Source organism: Macaca fascicularis, chromosome 12 (assembly GCF_037993035.2).
Source record: "Macaca fascicularis isolate 582-1 chromosome 12, T2T-MFA8v1.1".
Classification (NCBI taxonomy): Eukaryota; Metazoa; Chordata; class Mammalia; order Primates; family Cercopithecidae; genus Macaca; species Macaca fascicularis.
In genome coordinates this window covers 44649133-44662403 of record NC_088386.1, presented here as the reverse complement: position 1 = coordinate 44662403, position 13271 = coordinate 44649133, and the positions used below count along the sequence as shown (strand labels likewise).

Below are 13271 nucleotides of genomic sequence, written 5' to 3'. Positions count from 1 at the left end.
CTACTTCTGAAACAACCTCAGAAATGGTGGCATTACCTAAAATCATCAACTTAAAGAAAGTGAAGAGCTCAAGGCAATTGGGAGCTAACATCTAGTCTGTATGTAAAGTGAAATTAGACACAGCTTCTGCCACAGTCTTACAAATAACTCTGCAGGCATTAGCAACAATTGCTAGGGGAGTAATTACAAAGGCCTTTGATCTTCTATCATGTCCTCCATCTGAGATCTCAAGAAGCCAGTAAACAAACAAGGCCCAGCAGTCCTCTGACAGTGCCACCTGTCTGCATCTGTTTACAGCATCAGGCCCAGATCCAGTCACCTTTCCACAGGAGCAACTAAATTCAGGAAAGGACCTAGAGGTTACTAAGGTCCTAGCATAAGAACATCATGACTTAAACTGACTTCATATAAGTTAACTCCCATCTACTCTTTATAAACAGGACCCTGGTCAGATAGCAAATCTATGTGTCCTAAGTTGGCATTGCCTAATATACCGGATTCTTTTTTTTTTTTTTTTTTTTTTTTTTTTTTGAGATAGAGTCATGCTCTGTTACCCAGGCTGGAGTGCACTGGCGTGATCTTGTCTCACTGCAACCTCCGCCTCCCAGGTTCAAGCCATTCTCCTACCTCAGCCTCCCTAGTAGCTGGTACTACAGGTGCACACCACCACACCCGGCTAATTTTTGTATTTTCAGCAGAGTCGGGGTTTCACCATGTTGTCCAGGCTGGTCTCAAACTCCTGACCTCAGGTGATCCGCCCACCTCGGCCTCCCAAAGTGCTGGGATACAGGCATGAGTCACCATGTCCAGCTAATATACTGGATTCTTAAAAGTGAGAAAGAATAGAGAACTTGAGAGAAAGCTACATCAGACCTTCCAATTCTATCTGACTTTCTTGCCTACTGTTACAGGTTGAATTGTGTTGCCCCCGCCAAATGTACATGTTATACTTCTAACCCCCAGTACCTCATCAGAATTTCGAAACAGGTCCATTGCACACATAATTAGTTAAAATGAGGTCATACTGGAGTAGGATGGGCACTGATCCAACATGACTGGTGGCCTCATAGAAGGGTAAATTCAGACACAAACACACACACAGGAAGAACACAAGTTATAAAGTTATACGGCCACAAGCATAGGAAGTATCAGAAGCCAGGAGAGAGAGACCTGGAACAGTTCTTTCCCTAATGCCTTCAAGGGAGCCCAGCCTTGCCATCACCTTGATTTCAGTCTAGCATCCAGAACAGCGAGATGATAAATTTCTGTTGCTTAAGCCACCAGTTTGTTACGCTGTTATGGCAATTCGAACAAAAACACACCTACATAGCCCCTTTGGCGATGTTGATAAACAAAGCAGTGCTATCCTTATCTCAGAGATCGGGAAAGAAGTGCAGAGAAATAGAGCAGATTGCCTGAGATCACAAAGCCATCTAGTTTAGAATTCAGGAATGAGATAAATTTTGTTGCAAAAGGTTGTGAGCAGGAAAGAAATGACACACTCCCCTTTTCTGGAGGCCTGCTAACCCTTCTGGGTGCGTTGGTTTAAGATGCTGATGTCTAAAGGGAACTCTGGGGGCTAAAGCACATCCCGGAAGGTGCCTTCTACCCCTAGAAATCTAAGCCAACACCAGCACACCTTCCCCCATAGACTTGTAATTCCCACTGCGAGAACGAATTACTCTTCAAACGCCTGAATCTGCTAAAAAGAATGTAGTTACTGAAAATGAGGCAAGAAAAAAAAGAGAATATGAATAGAAATGGCATTTTAATAAGTAATGAGACTTCAAGGGAGGCTGGTAGTTCGGAATCACTTCTGAACTTTAATACAGAATTAATCTACACTGTCTTCCAAAAACAGCAGTCCAGCAAAAACCTTGCACAACGGTGTCCATTTCAAATGCAGCCACAGAAAATAAAAAGGAACCTCTAAAAGTGATCAATGTGAGATTTTATGTTAGGGTTTTATGAATTGATCTCTGGTTATTATGGATCAGCTATGGCAAAAGTCCAAATTACATTAAACATAGTAATATCTGGATTCAATTTAGTATTAGCTAGAACAGTACAGCTAGAGTTACATTTTATGAAACAGAAATGCTCTCATTTGACAGACATTAACTAAGTACCTGCCATAAGCTGGATACCAGTCCAAGCACCAAGCACTGAAATTAGACCCTTGGAGGACAAAACAGACACCAGCCCCACCCTCACAGAGCTTAGAGTTGAGCTCACAAACTAGACTTCAGAGGTAACTCACACCATGGTAATATTTGCAGGTCTGTCTTTAAAAAAAAAAAAAAAAGGCCGGATCTCACTCTGTTGCCCCAGGCTGGAGTGCAGTGGCATGATCATAGCTCACTGCATCCTCAAACCCCGGGGCTCAAGTGATCCTCTGCCTCAGCCTCCCAAGTATCTGGGACGACAGACACAAGCTACCATGCCTTGCCGATTTTTATAAATATTTTAGAGATGGGGGTCTTGCTATGCTACCCGGGCTGGTCTCAAACTCCAGGGCTCGAGCAATCCTCCCACCTCAGCTTCTGAAGCTGCTGGGACTACAGGCATGAGTCACCATGCTGGCTATACAGGTTGGTCTTTAAAGGTAGAAATTAGGTGCCTCATTAGCACAGTAGGGAGAAGGTCAGTCTCATTAAAGCGAAAATTCAGTGATGACAATCTTAGAAATTTCTATTTGTACTTTCAAATTTTAAAACGGGCCAGACCTCCATAGCTATCTCTGAAATGAGTTCCTCTTAGGTACACTGTATGGGAAGAGTGTTCCCCCTTGTGTTGTGTGGCAACCATGGAAGGAGACAAAGGTATAGCTTGAGAAAACCAAGGTCACTGATTAACCCCCAAAGGACCAGGTAACTTTAGAGACTCTACTCATTATCCTGGCTGGCAACCCCAGGTTTTAAGCCACTGGTTTATAGGAAGACATTATGCTCTCCAAAATACTCAGATGCTATAGGTGCAGAACATTTTATGAATGGGAAGGGAAGCAAAAGCAAACACAAATAAAGACCCCATTATAGCAGGAAATGTTCAGGCCTCCGTGCAGAGATCACGGCGCCTTCTGAAGGGAGGCAGGGGTGCAAGGTGATGGCGGCGTTCCTTCTGCTGCCACAGTGGGACTCCCTCAGTCATTCAGGAACCCTCTCCTGGCCTGACAATGTGGCACTGTGACCCCTGCCCTGACAATGTGGCACTGTGACCTGACATCCTCAGCCTAGCAGGTGAATTAACAGTGCTGACTGTCACATTCCTCAAGTGAATCCTAAGATTCTGAGCAATTCAGAAACAGACACTTTAACAAAGTCTGCCCTCCAGGAAACAGCAGCAGTTGCTTCAAGGAGGCAACTCAGCTTTAGCCCAAAGCTACACCATTAGGACTTGAGGCCATTCCAACTTGCTTTCTTTCTGAATGACATCAGATCACTTTTAGCCAAATGACAAATTGGAAGAATAGATGCCAGTGTGATTAACTTCAGTTTTTATGTTATTAAATTTGCAATTTGTCCATTAAAAAGATGCCCAGCACTTCGGAGGATCAGAGCTGGCTCACTGTGCTAATTGGTGTTGAGTTTTCACTGTGGCACAAGTGAGCTTAAAATTGGGGCAATTATAATTGTATGTATTTATGTGGATGTGCTCAGCTCACCAATTTTAAAAAACAAGATACTATACATGAAAAAGTAAGGATGGAAACCTTCAAAGCCACTCTCTTCAAATCACTTTAAAAGCAGGCTGAAAACAAACACTTTGAAGTCCTGCTCCAGCAGAGTCCTGGGGAAATTACAAAAAGAAATTAAACTATAGTTATAGTTCTCACTTCTTATTACGTGCCACATTGTCTTTAAGAAAAAAATCGAAATGTATAAAAATAAGGTTTTCAAATACAAAAGGATCATATTTGCAGAGTTAATCAATCATGTCCAGGCAGTTATTTCAGGTATGCCAGAAAACAAAGCACTCACCTTCCCAGGCTGCAGGAAAGCGAGGAAGTTTCACTGCTCTCCAGACTTTTCTACAAAGACATGACTGGGGGCGGCCTGTGCTCTGGGCATGTCCCCAGTCTGATCTTTTGCCTTATCTTTGCAAAGTTGCAAGCAGCTTCCTGGGAATTAAAAATTAGCTGCCAGGGCATTCTGTGGCATTTTACAGGCCACTGGTCACCAAGTCATCCATGGCCATGCATTCTAACAGACAGCAGTTCGGCTATGGCCGGAGGCACAGTTTGTCATCACTGCAAATTACAAATACCAGGCGTGCATGTGGGGCTGCGGGGCTACAAACCCTGCACCTACTGGGTTAGGAATGTTTCCACTTCTCCCTACTAAGAGTTTCCTCCTCCTCCTCACAGAACCAACTCCAACCCCAGCACATCTTAACCTCAGCACTACACAGCCAAGGAATTCACAAAAATGCCTGAACATCTGAGGTTTAAAATATTCATAACAACCTCCACTGAATTAAGGCAACCAAGTTTTCCATCCACTTTCAACTCTTGGTCTTTTTTAGTGATGATTGTTTTCCTCTACCTTTTAAGGTAATATATCCACATTATAGCCCATATATTAGATCCAGAACAGTTTTTTTAAAATTTCATCACATATACACAACCACCATTAACATTCCCTTCTTGTCTTTTTTTCATAGAATTTTATTCTGCCTCATACCTAACTTAAAACATACCCTAAATATTATTTTACTGGTAAAATGGACATAGTACTACCATTTCCTTATCCATTCCCTTCTTGTTAGACAAATAACTCACTTTCAATTTTTCATTATTACGAATTACACTTCAAAGAACATCTTTATGACAAATCTTTTTCTGTGTGTCGACCATTCCCTTGGAAACAGATTTCTAGAGTTAGGCTGAAAACTTCCAAGAGCTGTTCTCTGAGTCCTGGGGAAATTTTTTTAAGCTATAGTTGTCACTTCTTATTATATGCTGCATTCTCTTTAAGAAAAAAAAATCAAAATGTATAAAAATAAGGTTTCCAAATACAAAGGGATCATATTTGCAAAGTTAATCTATTCCGTCCAGGTTGCTATATAAGGCATGCCAGGAAATAAAGCCCTCACCTCCCCAGGCTGCAGGAAAGCTAGTAAGTTACTCTAGTGCTACTCTGGTAGCTAGTAAGTTACTCCAGCGTTAAATCCTGACATTTCACTTTCCTATATTCAAAACCCATTCTCCGGCTCCTCTGGATTCTTCTCCGGGCTCTCCTTCTCTCCTAGATTGGCCTTAAACTCCGTCAGCCTCCTGCCTCATCAGCCCTGTAGCACTGGCCATAGTTTCTAAGGCTTTCTGTCTTTGCTTTGGTCTCTGCATGTTTTCACTCATCCACCAACACTGCCGAACACACTCAGAAAAGTACTCTGCTAACATTGTTTTTACAATTATATGGATTACATATTATCTTACCTGCTTTTCAGAATATATGACATTTCGTGATCAGAAGTATTTATTGGGTATGTACCACAGAAAAACAAAACTAGGATTGTCATATGACCAACTTTATACTTTCTTTTTTGTTAAGATTTTTCACAAACCTGTAGTCAAACACAGGTCATATTCAAACTATGCACATTAGTTACAGGTTCGTCTAACTTCTGCCCTCTATTCCTTCACTTACAAAAAATAAATGAGTTTTCTTTTTTCTTTTCTCCAAGAGAAGTTTGACAACTTTTAAACAGTTTAAAAGCATGATTTGTTGGTTGTTGTTTGTTTCAGTATCCTATGAACTATTTAACTTCATCACATGAACAGATTTAATGCAAACATACACATTAAGTCTAAATTGGTCAGAAACGTGTTCAATAAAATATACACACTGCAAAACACAATGTAAAACCACAGCCATAAACATATACACCCATCTAAATAGACACAGTCAATCTACACCTGATTGTCTGTGTCTACATTTTTCTATTACTATAATATCTGTTTACTACTTATCCAATCAGCGCTGGCACTGCCCCATAAGGAAGCAACAGCGAGTGCCAAAGATTTGAGAACAATTTATAAAATGGGAGGGAAATAGAGGGGAAGGAAGATTTCTGAATTTAAAAATCAAAAGCATAAAGTTTATGGAGCATCTAGGAATTATATACTCACTGGATTTATAGTAAAAGTTTCTAAAATGCATTTCTATATGACTGATTGGCTCACTGTGTTTTATGAAATACGAAGTCCTTAAAAAGAGAAAAGGTACCTTGTTTTCTTTAAGACTATTAACACTGATTGAGTACACTGTATTGTATATTAACAAAATATGTACGATACTGCTAATATGGGTTGCCTTGTGGAAAAAAACTAGCTGCCTAAAGGAGGAAAAATGGGGTGGGGGATTCTCACTGTACATTCTTTTGTCGCCTTTAAATGTTAAATATGAGTAAATTACCTATTCAGAAAATAAATTGTATTTTAAAATTTTAAAGCATTTCATAGGATATTCTGGGAGCTCAATAAATGTTAACTCAAATTAATCAATTTCCCAGGAAAGTAAGTGCTAGGCCCAGAGAGATCACTTAGTTAACATTTTTCTTCAAAGAGGGAACCTCCCTTCATTTAGCTACCTTCTAGGATCCTGGCAATATTATATTTTTATTATAATAACATTTTTTCACCCCAGTTACTCTTCTCTGAGGCTGGAAGGGCCCATCAGCACACCTTGATTGACAATTGATTGCCAAAAGCCTCTGTGCGTGCCCTTAGAAGTCAGCTTCACGTTGCTGGAAGCAGGGAGAAAACCTCAGAGAACAACCTCTACTCTGTAGGTTGAAGAATCAGGCCTATATGAGATATAATTATTCCTATTAACGGCATTAAAGTTGATGTTTTAGATCTATATAGAAATAATTGCAACTAAAATAAAAAACAAAAGGACAGAATAAGTGAGAGAGCACGTGTGTGTGTGTGCACATGTACGCATCCATGCATGCATGCGTGTGTGCACATGTGCCATCACAAAAGTGGCCCTGTGGTCAACCCTTTGAGTAAACATTCACTTGAGCCTCTGACCTGAACCCATATTGACCCACCCCACCTGGACACTCACAGGGCTCCACAGCAGACACCTTCTTTATGTAATTTGGTCATGTCTTGGCTATAAGATCCTCTGAAAGCACTCGTTGCATTTGAAACTTCTGGATTAATACTGATCCTTAGATGCTTGTATGGGTTCTGATTTTCTATTGAGTCTCCATAAGCCAACGGAGCATGGTCTGTCAAGGCTTCCTTCCCCAGACCCATCACTTCCGCCCTCCTTCTCCTTTCGTACGACCGTCACCCTGGTCTGGGTTTCCACGCCCTCACCCGAGGTTGCTGTCCTCTCCCTCTCTCATTTAGCTTCTGCTTGTAACTCAGAGGATCAGCAACATGGGCTAAAGGGAAAGGATCAGAGACAGGCAAATCCAGGCTGGAGGGAACCTGAGAGCATCACCCTGCTTGCAGAGTTTTGGCGACAGTCCAGCAGGTACTTATAGAAGTGCAGGCACCCGTGCCCACTTGGGTCCCCAAGTCTGTCATCCAAGAAGACACAGCAGTGGTAGGATGATAAGCAAAAGCACTGAGTGGAAGAAAAGGAGGCTTCAGCAGCACAGCGGATCTTCCTAACATTCTGCACAGCACAGAGCCCCAAACAGCTGCAGGACACAGCCCAGAACCAACACTGCCTCCCAGCATCATGGCAGTGGGCTTGGACAGGAGGACAGCAACAACAAGGCAGGTCCCAGGACCCAGCCAGCATATCAGTAACAGCAGGAAATCAAAGAAGAAACTCAGAAACACGGATCAAGAAAACACCATGAGGGTGGAAGCAAGGGTGTCATTCAGGGCACATGCCTTCTCTCACTCAGAGCTTCAGCTGGTTTTCTACCTGCCAGCTAATGGGTGTGAAGCTGTCAGGGTGCCTCTGCCCACATCAACAATGGTTCAGAGACCAAGAGATATGCTAGGCTGGGCCTGCTAGTGAAAAGCAAGGGAAGCTACAACTGCACGGGGTTGCAGAAAGCAGTGACAGCTGCTAGCCTGCCATTCCACTCTCTCAAAAACTCTCAACAGCTCCGCCTACCTCACCATTATCGTCATCATTAAACCCAGCAGTGACTGGGCATGCAGTACCCATGAAGTCATCACCCCTTACTATTCTTCCTGCTCACTATTCTCTAGCCACTCTGGCCTCCTTGGTGTTCCTTGAATAAACGAGGTTAAGTTCCCATCGCAAGGCCTTTGCACTTGCTGTTCCTTCTGCCTAGAAGGCTCTCCCCATAAGTACCTTTACAGTATTTTCTCTCTCCTCCTTCCATCTTGACTCAAATGTCTCAGGCTTTCCTGACCACCCTACTTAAAATTGCAAATCCAGGCCAGGCACGGTGGCTCAAACCTGTAATCCTAGCCCTTTGGGAGGCCGAGGTGGGCAGATCACTTGAGGTCAGGAGTTTGAGACCAGCCTGGCCAACGTGGTGAAACCCCATCTCTACTAAAAACACAAAAATTAGCCAGGCATGGTGGTGCTCACCTGTAATCCCAGCTACTCGGGAGGCTGAGGCACAGGAATCATTTAAACTGGGGAGGCAGAGGCAACAGTGAGCTGAAATCATGCCACTGCACTTCAGCCTGGGCAACAGAGTAAAACTGTGTCTCAAAAAAATAAAATAAAATAAAATAAAATAACAAATCCCCTCCTTCACCATTCTAGCATTCTCCCTTTCCCGTGTTATCCTTCATAGCATTTACTATATTGACCTCCTGTATGTTTACTTATGTGTTTGTTTATTATCCTCTTCACCAGAGGAACGTGTGCTGAAAATCAAGAAACAGTAAAACATAGGGAGACTGAGGAGGGCAGATCACTTGAGATCAGGAGTTCAAGACCAGCCTGGCCAACATGGCAAAACTCTGTCTCTATCAAAAATACAAAAACTAGCCAGGTGTAGTGGTGTGTGCCTGTAATCCTAACTACTCAGGAGGCTGAGGCAGGAGACTCATGTGAACCTGGGAGGCAGAGGTTGTAGTGAAATGAGATTGCGCCACTGTACTCCAGCTTGGGTGACAAAGCAAGACTCTAGCTCAAAAAAAAAGGGGGGTAAAACAACTTTCAAGAGAGAAAAGGAATGTTACCAGCAAAACAACCAATGCCATTCTGCCCTTTTTCTTCTTCCCATTGCAAAAGCCATTTGCCTCCCAATCTTTAACATCTGGACTGAGAGACCCTGTCCTTGAAGTTTTCCTTCGTGGCTCTTTGATTCCCTGGTCTTCTCTTTCTCCAAATGACATTGTTTATTCTGTGCAAAACTTCACACTAACCAAAAGCGTCTGCCTCTTTGTGCTACTGGAGGACTTAAATGAGTTAATTCATGCTTAGAAAAGTCCTAGGATGGTGCTCAGTCCTTGTTAAGTGTCCAGGAAATCACAGCCATTGTTATTATTTAGTATATGGACCTTCTATTATATCTACTGATTGAAGTCTTATTTCTATAGCTAGAGCATAAGCAAACTGAAGGCAAAGATCTTATCCTATGTTTTCAGATTTCCCAGAGTACTTAATCCAGGTTTTCAATAATTATTTGACAACTGATTGAAACAAAGTATTTCAACTTTTAAAGATTTGCTTGAAAACCCTTAGAACCTCTATTTAAACAGTGATTCCAATCCTTTACCTCTCCCAGGACTGACCTGGTATGCAAATACAGCAAATCCCTGAAAACGGCATTTATAACAGGAGCTTTGCTATAGCATGAACAGCAAAGCCAAAATACTATACAAAAGATCAAACAAATATTGACTAAAAGAATTTTCCCCAAGGCAACTGTTATAGTCTTATCTTGAATAGAATGTTTACACAGTTAATTAAGTATTGCTATGGACTCAGCAAAATCCCAGGCAGACCCTGCCAAGCTGCGTTTTACATTCCCACTGCTTTATCGCTATTTACAGAGCCACGCACAAGTCCCTCTCTTCCTAGCCCCTCACCTATCAGTCCTGCTAATGCCGGGTGTGGAATTAAATGATAAGTAAGTCATACACCTTTTATCCGTAGACAAAAGATAATGGAATCTCAGTGCCAAGGATTGCATTTACCTATCCCACGGCAAATATGCTCTGTCATTACCCTCCCAGAAATCAATCAGACTGCATCTGTTACTACCTGTTGACTTCTTGGAAATGTATGAAATAGCAGAATCACGTAGAGAGAGAGGTGTTTACTGGTTTCACAGAACATGCCTCTATACAGCAGATACTAATGAAAGTTTACTTCCTATGATTACCAATCAGGAAGCCTGCCGGAACACCTCAAAATTCACCTCAAAATCACAGGCTGTTCTACATAGTGAAGAAGCTGATTGCTAGCTTACAATGGGTTGTCTAATTATGGAGAAGGTCAGTTATGATGAATAGAAGCCAACAAGAGTCATTCACAACCTTTCTTCCTTCCCTCCTTCCATTCAGCCATTATTTATTGAGCACTTGTGATGATCCAGGCACTCTTCCAGGCACTGGGAATACCATCAAAAATTACAATTACCATAGTATTAGGAAGGTTATATGAGGGAGGAAGGAGATCAATAAAATAAAGAGCTTAAAATTTTATAGTGTGCTAGATATTAATAAGTGCTAAAGAGAAGAAAAATTAAGAAGCAGAATATGAAACCCCGAAGCTCCAGCAGAAGGAATAAACTTGCAGATGGGTAGCCAAAAACATCCTCAGGGAGAAGCCACTATTTGAAGAAAGTGAGACAGCCAGCCTTGTAGGTTAGTGGGGAAGAGTCTTGCAGGGGGAGGAAATTGAAATGCCAAGGTCCTGTGGCAGAGCACGGCTGGTGTGTTGGGGAACATTAAGGAAGCCAGTGTGGTGAAGCCTCGTGCTCACTGGGAGACATGGAAGGAATAGGCCCCAAGAGAAGCAGGGCCTTGCTTCCAAAACATATGCATTTTTATTCATCACAGAAAAGCCACCTGTTTACCAAATTTTCATTTACTCACAACTCTCCAGCCATTATTTTTCTAAGAACTTATGTATTTCAAGAAAATGATTCACACACACACACACACACGTACACACACACACCACCCACCCTTGCAATTTAAAAAAAAAAAAAAAAAAAAAAAAAAAGTTGTACAGCTAGCCAACATATTTGCCTGGGGAAAACTCTTAAGCTTCTATTAATAAAAATGAAAACTGTTCATGGCTTTGAGTGTAAGCCTTTGTAGGACTGGAACCAGGCCTCACAGTAGTGGACACTGTTCAGCGCCATGGACAACTGGGCACTCGGTGATGCTGTGGAAAGATGTCACGCTGGCTAAAAATAATAACATGCAGAGTTATAGGAGACGGGAATGTTGAAATTTACCACAGGGACTTTTTTTTAATGTGGCAATGCCTCAAAGTCTTTGGCAAATTTAAATGCCAAGCTGGCTCATGCAGTATCCAGACCACACATCCTTCCTGCCCAACCAGCTTCTCAACATAAATAAGATGCTATCAGCCAAAATCTGTGACACAGCAGGGTTTGGGGTGGTACCTTAAGATCTGCTATCTTCCAATTCTATGCAATCGTAATCAACCCAGTTTCATTTATCACATAAACAGTTTTCCATTACGAAACATTCATAAACAATTCCACTGCAGTGATTCCACTGTTCCTAGGTATACACAGTCTATGTCCCCAAGGCAAAAAGCACAACTACAAGGCATGTCCTGTGTAACAAAAACTAGCTATTATGCTACATGGATATTTTGTGTAATAAGAAAAACTAAAAATATAAAAAACAGTTATGATTATTAATGACCAGTCATAATCCTGCCTCCATCAAGTTCTCCCGAGGCCACCCCCACCAGCCCACCCACAAAATGGACAAATTCCTGTGGCTGGGTCACTTTTCTGGCTCTCCTTGGTTAGAAGTTATACCAAAACTGGAAAAAAAAAAAAAAAAGTCTACATAATAAAGAACTTCGGGGTGGGGGCTGGGGGAAAGCAGTTGAAACGTCAGAAAGGTATGGATAGGGAAGTAAAAATGAGTTTTAAGAAGAAGTGGAACAGTGTGGAACAAGAGACAGAGGAGATACCTTTTAGAAATATTTCTTAGAAGACCCCAGCAGCCAAAATGGTGAAGCAAATTAAGCAGAAGTTTGCTTTTCAGGAAGCCTTGGAGGTTGCAAGTGATAAACCTGGAGTAGTTGACTTCTCAGCCACATGGTGTGGGCCTTGCAAAACGATCAAGCCTTTCTTTCATTCCCTCTCTGAAAAGTATTCTAACATGATATTCCTTGAAGTAGATGTGGGTGACTGTCAGGATGTTGCTTCAGAGTATGAAGTCAAATGCACGCCAACCTAGCTTTTTAAGAAGGGAGAAAAGGTAGGTGAATTTTCTGGAGCTATAATAATAAGGAAAATCTTGAAGCCACCACTAATGAATTAGTCTAATCATGTTTTCTGAAAACATAACCAACCATTGGCTATTTAAAATTTGTAATTTTTTATTTACAAAAAGTATAAAGTATAGAGACTATATGCCCAACTGCCATCTGGGTGACAATAAAATATTAACAAACAAAAAAAAGTGTTACTAATGTTCTCTGAAAGATGCAAACAAAGCTTGAAAATTCAGAAATACTTGTTTGCCACTTTAGTTTCGGAACTGTGTTCCTCTCAATGCTAAGCCGTATCAATTACTCTAGGAACAACTGGACTTGGAGAAAGAGTCTAACTCGTGGACATAAGAAATGCACGAAGTTTTTCACTTAACATAATACATTCTGCATTATTGAGGGCAATGATGTGTTCTAAAACAAAGCATGGTAAAGGGGCTACAGGAAAAGTGATGGCCAGATTGCCCCTGCCCTGCCTCAAACACAGAAGCCAGTTATTCTACAAAGGTTAAAAATTACATGCTGATGTCTTCTCAAACTGCCTAACAAAGCAGAGATTTGGGCAAAGATTTTTCCAGTCTCAGCAAAGAAGCCAAGAAACAAAAACCTCCGTCCTCACAGTGATGAGATGTTCCCCACTCACCTTAGAAAAACAGGACTTTCTGTTGAGAGCACTCCCTCCTTCTCCCCTCCTATCAGGCCGGTTTGAGAGGAGGGTGGTCACGCCTTCTTCCAAAGCAAAAGCTTTTCTACCCTCTAGAAAGTTTTGGTCAAAGAAGATTCATATATAATACAGAATACATGCTACCAGTGAGTAGTCAATTACATTTTTCTGTTGCACAAAGAAGATAATAAATTCTCCATTCAGACTGTAAAATAACTATT

At 41.6% G+C, this 13271-nt stretch overlaps 1 protein-coding gene and 1 pseudogene across 8 annotated transcripts in view; one reads left to right on the top strand and one right to left on the bottom strand.

The window, feature by feature from the left end:
- Positions 1-13271, bottom strand: part of LYPD6B (LY6/PLAUR domain containing 6B) — a 188272-nt gene that overhangs the window by 139799 nt on the left and 35202 nt on the right. The window lies entirely within an intron of this gene.
- Positions 9063-12555, top strand: LOC123567895 (thioredoxin pseudogene; annotated as a pseudogene).